Below are 12,041 nucleotides of genomic sequence, written 5' to 3'. Positions count from 1 at the left end.
AAGCAACCGGGAGGAGCTCCCCCTTTTCGTGTAGGAGAAGACAATTGACCAGTTAATAAGAAGAGTTGTTTGAAAACCGGTAAACTACACATGTCAACCCCGATACTGGGAGCAGATGACTGTCATCCACGCGACAAAAGTCAACACGCTACAATAGGATTTGGAGTTGCCGCTCTAGCATACAAACCATAACAACGCACATCGGCACGTGGCCGTTTACCGGGCGAGTCGGCGATTCTGCCTCCCAAGAGACCCAAATCAACACCCTACAACACAAAGCACTCTTGGGAGTCGCCACTCCTGCTTCCACACATGCCCGAGGCCATGTAGCACACAGCTCACAAACTCTATCATTCAAGTGCTGAGACTTGACACTCTGCAACACAAAATATGCTCTCCAAAGCCACCGCTCTGTCTTCCACTCCGGTCTTGAGACCACGCACCTGCCTTGCTAATGACGAAATTTTAAGACACAAACCATCGACGCTTGATAAAAACCATCTCCAAGGCGACGCCATCAAAAGGAAGCGACGAGTATGACGTCGACGCCCGCTCCAGTCGTATAGTCGAAGCCTGGGTTTTCACCCGGAGAGCTTGAGATGCAAGTGCCACGGGAGGTGAAAGGACTCCACAATGATGCCTCCAATGAGGGTAACACCATTCTAGGAAGACGTTGTCGCCGGCATCGATCGAGATCAGTGCTAGGTGTTAACATGGATTGAGACTTGTAATCCCATCTTGCTTTCACTTCATAAATAAACCCTAAATCAAAGTGATAGTGACAACGAGAAAATAGGTCCAATGTGTGTGGTTGGATGGTTACGAGGGTGGTGGTACCCAAACCCAACCACGGGTTACATCGCAAGTTTAACACTTTGATGTCTCGTTAATGCTGGTCATTTTTTGGTGTGAGAGGACATTCTTGTCGGTAGTGAGGCTCTTATGAGACTAAGATATCCTCCACGATACAATAGCAATGGAGGCTGAAAATCTAAACCATTTGGCCGTGTAGGAGGCGAAAATGAGGATTCGAGAATGAAAGCTCTCTTTACAAGGGAGCGTGAGTGAAGTGTATTTCTTTTTCAAATCATTTTTTTCTGGTACAAACTGTAGTGTATGAACTCATGGACAAACTCACTCCACACACACACACACACAATAACACGAAAAATTACACCCTAACTATACATGCTCTAACTGCACCGCATCGTGGTCGTCCTCCGACGCCACCAACGTCGTACTCCAGAAGCGTTAGGTGGTAGAGGAGATACAAAGAGGTTTTGAGGGTGCTGTTGGGTAAGTAGGTGGGTAATATAGGAGCGTTATGGTAATAGGAATGAATGTTGATCTTTGAACTTCATGCTGTTAGTAATGCATATCGACAAGGAGATTGTGCCGCCATTAAACAAGGGCAAGGAGGCCTGATACGTCTCCAACGTATCAATAACTTTTTTATTGTTTCATGCTATTAAATTATCAATTTTGGAAAGTTTATATGAAAATATATGTTATTTTATATCGTTTTTGGGAACTAACGTAGTAACTCAGTGCCTAGTGCCAGTTGTTTTCTGTGTGTTTTTGGATTTTCACGAAACTAGTACAAAACGGAGTCCAAACGCTAGGAAAGTTTTTGAAGATTTTTTCTAGACAAAAATAAGACATGTAAGCTTCGGAGGGACACTAGACGACACACGAGGAGATGGCAAGACAACAGGGATGGCCGAGGGGGTAAGCGCGCCCTGATGCCTTGTGCCCCCCTCATGGCTTCGTCTAACCTAATTCCACCTTCATAAATTCTCTAAAATCGGGAAACCAACAAAGAGCCACCCGAAACACTTTTTTCATCGTGCAAGTCTCTGTTCCAATGGGAGGACATCTAGGGACCTTTTTTGGTGCCCTGTTAGAGGGGGAATCGATCACGGAGGCCATCTACATCAACATTGTTGCCTTCATGATGATGTTTGAGTAGTCCACCACGGACCTACAGGTCAATGATACGTGAAAGGATGTGGATGTTGCCTAGAGGGGGTGAATAGGCGCTTTAAAATAGTTACGGTTTAGGCTTGAACAAATGCGGAATAAAACTAGCGTTTAATTTGTCAATCACAAAACCTAAGACAACTAGGCCCGCCTATGTGCACCAACAACTTATGCCAAGGAAGATAAATAACTAAGTGATAGCAAGATATATAAAATGAAACAATATGGCTATCACAAAGTAAAGTGCATAAGTAAAGGACTCGGGTAAGAGATAACCGAGGCACGCGGAGAAAGCGGTGTATCCCAAAGTTCACACCCTTGTGGATGCTAATCTTCGTTTGGAGCAGCGTGGAGGCACAATGCTCCCCAAGAAGCCACTAGGGCCACCGTAATCTCCTCACGCCCTCGCACAATGCAAGATGTCGTGATTCCACTGATGGTGCCCTTGAAGGTGGCGACCGAACCTTTACAAGCAAGGTTGGGGCAAAGTCGTCAAATTAATTGGAGGCTCCCAATACCACCATGAAACTTCACCACAATGGATTGTGGCTCCGAGGTGCAAATTGCTCGAGGCAATCTCCACAACCTAATTGGAGACCCCCGACGCTTGCCCGGAGATTTACACCATAATGATCGAGCTCCGAGGCACCACCAACCGTCTAGGGCACCAAAGCACCCAAGAGGCACAAGCTCTAGGGTGCCCAAACACCCAAGAGTAATAAGCTTCTCAAACTTCACTTCCACGTATCATCGTGGAGAACTCAAGCTGATGCAGCTAATGCAATGGCGAACACATGAAGTGGTCAAGTGCCTCGCATTCAAACCCCACCACAACAACAAAAGCTATGGAGGAATATGAGAGGAAGAACAAGGAGCTCACATAGAACTCCAATATCTAGATCCAAGGTGTTCCCCTCACATAAAGGAGAAAGTGATTGATGGAAACATAGATCTAGATCTCCTCTCTCTTTTCTCTCAAGAACTAGCAAGAATCGTTGGAGGAATTGAAATTTAGGAAGCTATAAGAAGGTCAACAACGGGGGGCAAACACGAGCTCAAAGGATAAGATGCATTGGGGGAGAAGACCCCCTTTTATAGGCCTCCCCAAATCCAATTGTTAAGCCCACGGTCCGCACATAAGAGGTACTACGCTCCGGATAGCGGTACAACTGCTCGGACAATAGTACATGTAGAGCAGGGCAAAGGCACAGAGTTGCGAGGCAGTAGTGCCTTCGGAGGGGTACTACCACTCGCCCTAGCGATACTACCGCTTATACAAAATAAGAGGTACTACCGCTCACACTATCGTTCAACTGTCGCGCAACCCGACATGAAAAAGTCGAAACCCCAAAAGTAGCGGCAATACGCGCGGTACTAGACAACAGTACTACCACTTATTCGCTTATAAGCGGTACTACCGCTACCTAGAGCGATACTACCGCGTGAGTAGTGAAATACTGATCTGAGAAAGAAACTGCCATAACTTTTGCGTACGAGCTCCGAATTGAGTAAACTCAAGCTTGTTGGATAGAGGATGACAAGAGATATCCAACAGCGATGTGGAACTTCTATGAATGAAGAACCGACAAAAACTCCAACATTGAAAACATCATAGAAGATGCATATATACTCCATTTTCGATGAACTCAAGCTTGTCATGAATATGACCATAAGCTCTAAGACCCACAGAGAGAAAGGTCAAACAAGAACCAAGAAAGATGACGATGCCCTGAATGCAATGGTTTGAGCTCTCTACGAACGATACAACCATGCTACTTACTTGAGAGCCCCCGTTGATAGTACCGCAGTCGATCATATAACCCGATATCCCAACTACGACCGTGAGACCGGGTAAAATACAAAACCTATCAAGGGCAAACCTTTGCCTTACGCATAGTCCACTTGAGTTAGATGATGACGATCGTGTCCTCCTCAAGATGGACCATCTTTCTTGACTGTGCCGGATTGACAAAGACTAGTAGAATTCCCCCATACTCCACTATGGGTGAGCCTCTCTTCAGCACATCTTCACAAGTCCATTGTCACCATAGTGGATGGCAAGCTTCAAGCATGATGTTTTCGTGATGCTCCACTTGAACTTGCACACATCAATCTTAATGACGATCACCCATTGATGTCATCCTCCATGGGTTGTATGAGATCTTCCTCTTGACGCAAGCCCATGGAAACTTACCTAACCCCACATAGAACTCTCGTGTAGACCATGGGTTAGTACACCGAGTGTAATGGACAGTGATTACCACACCATGGGATCACTTCATCCCTCTCGGTACATCTCGTACGCTTTGTGTGTTGATCAACTTGATTCACTCTTTGACTTAGTCTTGATCAACCTTGTATCTTATATTTTCTCTCCATATAGATGATTTATTGAAGGCAAACATGAATGTTCACATAATCTTCTTCTTCAGGAAATGCTTGCAATAACCTCAATTCTCACATGACCGATCTTTGGATAAAACCTTGAATACCACCTTGGTCACCATATAAGGTAAATCTTGTACGCTTTATGTGTTGATCAACTTGATTCACTCTATGACTTAGCCTTGATCAACCTTGTATCCTATCTTCTCTCTTCATAAAGATGATGTCTTTAAGGTAAACATGAATGTTCACACAATTTTCTTCTTCAAGACATGCTTGCAATAAGCTTAACTCTCACATAACCAATCTTTGGATAAAACCTTGAACAACACCTTGGTCACCATACAAACACCTTGAAACCAAGAGATGGACTTCAAGAAGTGCTTATGGACAAATCCTTCAAATATAACTCAAGGCAACCATTAGTCCATACGGATTGTCATCAATTACTAAAACCACACACGGAGAAATATGCTTTGACAATATGTCTCCAACGTATCTATAATTTTTTTATTGTTCCATGCTATTATATTATCATTCTAGGATAATTTTTAGGAATTTACTTGCTAATTTATATTATTTTTTAGCACTAACTTATTAACCCAGTGTCAAGTAATAGTTGTTTTTTCTCCATGTTTTTGGCTTTCCAAGAATACTGTACCAAACGAAGTCCAAATACCCCAGAATTTTTTGATGATTTTTCGGACAAAATAAAGCCCTGGAAGCTTAGGAGGAAGACCAGAGGGAACACGGGGTGCCCCCAAGCCAATAGGGCGCGCTCAGGAGGTGTCACACCCTGTTGCCTTGGGACCACCTCCCAGTGTTGGGGAACGTTGCATGGGAAACAAAAAAAAATCCTACGCACACGCAAGACCTATCCATGGTGATGATCATCTACGAGAGGGGAGATCGGATCCATATACCCTTGTAGATTGCTAAGCGGGAAGCATTAAGAAACGCGGTTGATGTAGTCGAACGTCTTCACGATCGAAATCGCAAGCCGTCCCACGAACTCTGTCCCGATCTAGCGCCGAATGGATGGCACCTCCGCGTTCAGCACACGTGCAGATCGATGATGATCTCTGCCTTCTTGATCCAGCAAGGGAGATGAAGAGGCGGTTGGGTTCTCCGGTAGCACAACGGCGTGGCGGTGATGGTGGTGGAGCTACTCCGGCAGGGCTTCACTGTACCGTACCGAACTAGCTACGGGGTGTCACGAAGTGGCGGAGGGAGAGAGGGTTGCGCCTTGGCTTGAGGTGCCAAAAGCCTCTCTCGCCTCCACTATATATAGGAGGGAGGGGAGGGGTTGAGCCCTAGGGACAAGCCCTAGGGTTCGGCCAGCGCAAGGAGAGGAGGAGGAGTCCTCCTCCAATACGTTTTGGATGGAGGAGTCCCCTTCCCCAATTTTGCCTCACCCTCGTTTCCATGTTCCCTTCGTCCGAATAGGCCTCCTTGGGCTGGACACCATCCCATAAGGGGCTGGTCCGCCACCCTTGGGCCTCTTTGGTTCCCTCCCGGGTGGGTGGCCCCTCCCGGTGGAACTCCAAAACCCATTCGTCACTTCCGGTACTTTACTGGTAAAGCTCGAAAACCTCCCACAAGCCAAATGGACATTCCTATATATCAATCTTCATTCCCGGACCATTTCGGAAACCCTCGTGACGTCCGGGATATCATCCGGGACTCCGAACAACATTCGTTTACCAACATCAATAACTCAACTATACCGAAATGTAAGTGAACCTTAAGTGTGAGACCCTGCGGGTTCGAGAACTATGTAGACATGACCGAGACACTCTCCGGTCAATATCCAGTAGCGGGACCTGGATGTCCATATTGGATCCTACATATTCTACGAAGATCTTTATCGGTTGAACCTCTATGTCAAGGATTCAGTTAATCTCGTATAACATTCCCTTTGTCCTTCGGTATGTTACTTGCCCGAAATTCGATCTTCGGTATCTCTATACCTATTTCAATCTCGTTACTCACAAGTCTCTTTACCCGTCCCGTAATACAAAATCTCGTGGCTAACTCTTTAGTCACATTTCTTGCAAGGCTTGTTTGTGATGTTGTATTACCGAGTGGGCCCCAAGATACCTCTGTGTCATACGGAGTGACAAATCCCAGTTTTGATCCACTCTAACTCAATGGACACCTTCGGAGATACCTGTAGAGCACCTTTATAGTCACCGAGTTACGTTGCGATGTTTGATACACACAAGGCATTCCTCCGATGTTAGTGAGTTACATGTTCTCATGGTCATAGGAATACATACTTGACATGCAGAAAACAGTAGCAACAAAATAACACAATCACATGCTACGTTCATAATTTGGGTCTTGTCCATCACATCATTCTCCTAATGATGTGATCGTGTTATCAAGTGACAACACTTGTCTATGGCTAGGAAACCTTAACCATCTTTGATCGACGAGCTAGTCAACTAGAGGCTCACTAGGGACAGTGTTTTGTCTATGTATCCACACATGTATTTGTGTTCCCATTCAATACAAGTCTAGCATGGATAATAAACGATTATCTTGAAACAGGAAATATAATAATAACTATTTTATTATTGCCTCTAGGGCATATTTCCAACAGTCTCCCACTTGCACTAGAGTCGATAATCTAGCTTCACATCACTATGTGATTTACAATGTAACGAATCTAACACCCATACAATTCTGGTGTTGATCATGTTTTGCTCGTGGAAGAGGCTTAGTCAACGGGTCTACAACATCCAGATCCGTGTGCAGTTTGCAAATATTTATGTCCTCCTCCTTGATGTAATCACGGATGGCATTGAAGCGCGTTTTATGTGTGTGGTCCTCTTGTGAAACCTTGGTTCCTTGGCTAGAGCAATGGCACCGGTGTTGTCACATAACAGATTTATTGGATCCAGTGCATTTGGCACAACTCCAAGATATGTCATGAACTGATTCATCCAGACACCCTCTTTAGCCGCCTCCGAGGCAGGTATGTACTCCGCTTCGCATGTAGAATCAGCTACGATGCTCTTGCTTGGAACTGCACCAGCTTACCGCACCCCCATTGAGAATAAAAATATATCCGGTTTGTGACTTAGAGTCATCCGGATCAGTGTCGAAGTTTGCATCAACGTAACCCTTTACGTCGAGCTCTTCGTCACCTCCATAAACGAGAAACATTTCCTTAGTCCTTTTCAGGTACTTTAGAATATTCTTGACCGTTGTCCGGTGCTCCATTCCTGGATTACTTTGAAACCTTCCCGCCATACTTATGGCAAGGCTGACATAAGGTCTTGTGCACAACATTGCATACATGATAGACCCTATGGCTGAAGCATAGGGGACGACACTCATCTTTTCTCTATCTTCTGTAGTCACGGGCATTGAGTCTTACTCAACTTTATACCTTGTAACACAGGCAAGAACCCTTTATTGGATTGTTCCATTTTGAACTTCTTCGGAATCTTATCAAGGTATGTGCTCTATGAAAGTCCTATCAAGCGTCTTGATCTACCTCTATAGATCTTGATGCCTAATATGTAAGCAGCTTCTCCCAGGTCCTTCATTGAAAAACTTTATTCAAGTAATCCTTTACGCTTCCCAAAAGTTATATATTGTTTCCAATTAGCAATATGACATCCACATATAATATTAGAAACGCTATAGAGCTCCCACTAACTTTCTTGTAAATACAAGCTTCGCCAAAAACTTGTATAAACCCATATATCTTATTGCTATGGTTGGGTTTTACCTTAATGAACGTTAGTAGTTGCGGACGCTTGCTAATAGTTCCAATCATAAGTGCATAGAATTCCAAGTAAGGGATGACATGCTAGCATAGGCCTCTCCCACATGATACTTGTTATCGATCTAGTAATGTAGTCAATTGCTTAGGGACAATTCCGCAACTCCTACCACCACTTGTCCACGCTCGTTAGACACTCGTAGTTGTTTCTTTATCTAACCAGCCCCTAGTTTTATTTACGTGTTCTTTACTTTCTTGCAAGCCTATCCTTTCACTCCTACAAAGTACTTCTAGTTTCATACTTGTTCTAGGTAAAGCGAACGTAAAGTGTGCGTAGAGTTGTATCGGTGATCGATAGAACTTGAGGGAATATTTGTCCTACCTTTAGCTCCTCGTTGGGTTCGACACTCTTACTTATCGAGAAAGGCTACAATTGATCCCCTATACTTGTGCGTTATCAAGACCTTTTTCTGGCGCCGTTGCCGGGGAGCAATAGCGTGGGGTGAATATCCTCGTGTGTGCTTGTTTGCTTTATCACTAAGTAGATTTATTTGCTGTTCTAAGTTGTTCTCTATCTTTAGTTATGGATATGGAACACGAAATACCAAAAAAATTAGGTGTACTTGCTACTCATGGAGATGGAGAACCTCCTAAAACCCTCGAGGCTCGTTATGTGGAAAATATTATGTACTTCTTTAATAATCCTGAGAAAGACCCATTCAATTATATAATGGGATACACGTTGGATCAACGTGAATACTTTAGGGATTATCGCTTGACTCAAAAAGGGAAACTTTTATGGGATCAAATCCATTTGTTGAAATGGTATGCTTGGGAACTATGCAAGAGACATGGTGTTACTTGTTGCTCTAGGATGAAGGCTCCACACCTTCCCTTTTCTTGTGAGTTTAATGATCATAGAACCTTGGCTTCTTATGCTAATGGTATATATGATTACTATGATGTGGATCAAATAGAAGAGTTTGTTGCTTTTATGGGTGCTTATGAAATTGAGGCTCTGTTTAAAAGGTGTGATGATAATGATGACGCTCCTTACCGATCTGAAAATTTGGCTATGCTTAGTTATTGTTATACTAGTTATGAATATAATGCCCATATTGAACGATTTAAGGAGAAATCCTATGCTGCCCAAGAAGAGACTATTATTTTGCAGGAAACTATTGAAGAAGAAAATGCTGAAATTGTGAGCTCATTAGGTGAAAAAGATGAAGAGGAGAGCGAAGAACAAAGGGAGGAAGAGTGGACTAGCTACCCGTGTACACCTTCTAATGAGAGTAACTCTTCTACTCATACATTATTTAATTTCCCTTCGTTCTTACCAAAGGATGAATGCTATGATTCCTTGGATTCGTTTGAAATATCCCTTTTTGATGAACTTGATGCATGTTATGCTTGTGGCCATGTTGTCAATATGAATGATGCTTATGAAGATGAGCTAGCTATAGTCCCTTATGTTAAACATGATGATTTTGATGAATATAATATGCTTCTGCTTGCTGCTCCTACTTGCAATTATTATGAGAGAGGAACTACATCTCCACCTCTCTATGTTCCCAATATGATAAAATTGCAAGAAACTGCTTATGCTATGTATCGGCCTTTACTTGGTGTGCATGAATTGTTCTTTTATGACATGCCAATGCATAGGAAGAGAGTTAGACTTCGTCATTGCATGATATATGTTACCTTGTGCTCACTACTAAATTTCAAATCATTGCTAATTAAAATTGGCTTTGATATACCTTGGGATCCGGGTGGATCCATTACTTGAGCACTTTATGCCTAGCTTAATGGCTTTAAAGAAAGCGCTGCCTGGGAGACAACCCGGAAGTTTTAGAGAGTCATTTATTTCTGTTGAGTGCTTTTATTTAGTTTAAAAACAAAACAAAATATAGAGGGGAACTTAAAACTTTTTCAAAAAGAGAAGCAATTGAAAGGTGATGCACTGCGGAAGTGAGGGTCGACCTTGAACACTTGTGTTCATGCTCATGGAAACAATGTAGAACTTTTCATGAAATTTTCTCACAAAAATAATTATCCCCTTGTACAATTCCTTTGTATTTTAAAAATAATGTGCCAAGTAAAGCCTTTACGATTAGTTTGGGTGATAGTTGTTTGATCACGCCGAGAAAAGACAGAAACTTTCTGCTCACGAAATTAATTTTCATTTTTATTCTGGAAGAGATTTTGAGTTGATTCTTTTTTATGCTGATTGATATGCAAATTTCCAGACGTTCGTAATGTTTCAAATTTTTTGAGATATCAGAAGTATACGGAATATACAGATTGCTACAGATTGTTCTGTTTTGACAGATTCTGTTTTCTATGCATTGTTCTCTTATTCTGATGAATCTATGGGTAGTATCGGGGGTATGAACCATGGTGAAGTTGGATTAAAGTAGATATAATTCTAATATGAATTTAGAATGAGTTCACAACAGTACTTGAAGTGGTGATTTATTTTATTATACTAACGGATCTCACGAAGTTTTGTTGAGTTTTGTGTGATTGAAGTTTTCAAGTTTTGGGTGAGAGCACGATGGATGAAGGAATAAGGAGAGGCAAGAGCCTAAGCTTGGGGATGCCCGAGGCACCCCAAGGTAATATTCAAGGAAGACTCAAGCGTCTAAGCTTGGGGGTGCCCCGCAAGGCATCCCCTCTTTCGTCTACAATCTATCGGTAATTTTACTCGGAGCTATATTTAAATTCGTCACATGATATGTGCAAATGCTTGGAGCGTCTTTTGTGTTTATTTTCCCTTTTTCTTTTATGCACTATGCTGGTATGAGATAGTCCTTGGTTGGCTTTATAGAATGCTTCATGTGCTTCACTTATATCATTTGAAGTTTGGATTGCTTGTTTCCCTACACATAGAAAACCGCCATTTGTAGAATGCTCTTTTGCTTCACTTATATTTGTTAGAGCGGGGCATATCTTTTGTAGAAATAATTAAACTCTCATGCTTCACTTATACCTATTTAGAGAGTTAACAGGAGTTGGTCATTCACATGGTTAGTCATAAAACCCTACATAAAACTTGTAGATCACTGAATATGATATGTTTGATTCCTTGCAATAGTTTTGCGACATGAATATGTGATATTAGATTCATGCTAGTGAGTAATTGTGTATTCGTAGAAATACTTGTGTTAAGGTTTGTGATTCCCGTAGCATGCACGTATGGTGAACCGTTATGTGATGAAGTCGGAGCATGATTTATTTATTGATTGTCATCCTTTGTGTGGAGCTCGGGATCGCGCGATGGTTAACTCCTACCAACCTTTCCCCTAGGAGCATGCGTGTAGTACCTTGTTTCGATGACTAATAAACTTTTGCAATAAGTATGTGAGTTCTTTATGACTAATGTTGAGTCCATGGATTATACGCACTCTCACCCTTCCACCATTGCTAGCCTCTCTAGTACCGCACAACTTTCGCCGGTGCATTACACCCACCATATAACCTTCCTCAAAACAGCCACCATACCTACCTATTATGGCATTTTCATAGCCATTCCGAGATATATTGCCATGCAACTACCACCGTTCCGTCTCATGACATGTGCCACCACTTCCATATTGCCATTGCATGATCGTAAGATAGCTAGCATGATGTTTCCATGGCTTGTCCAGTTTTTGATGTCATTGTTATGCTAGATCATTGTCACGGTACACTACTGAAGACATTTCATATAGAGTCATCATTGCTCTAAGTATTGAGTTGTAAGTGTGATGATCATCATTAATAGAGCATTGTCCCATGTGAGGAAATAAAAGAGGCCAGCGAAGCCCATTTACAAAAAAGAGGCCAAAGATGCCCACCAAAAAAAAAGAGGCCAAAGAGCCCAGAAAAAAAATGAGAGAAAAGAGAGAAGGGACAATTGCTACTATCCTCTTTCCACACCTGTGCTTCAAATAGC

This window comes from Hordeum vulgare, chromosome 7H, assembly GCF_904849725.1.
Source record: "Hordeum vulgare subsp. vulgare chromosome 7H, MorexV3_pseudomolecules_assembly, whole genome shotgun sequence".
NCBI classification, from domain to species: Eukaryota; Viridiplantae; Streptophyta; class Magnoliopsida; order Poales; family Poaceae; genus Hordeum; species Hordeum vulgare.
Note: the sequence above shows the minus strand (reverse complement) of the source record.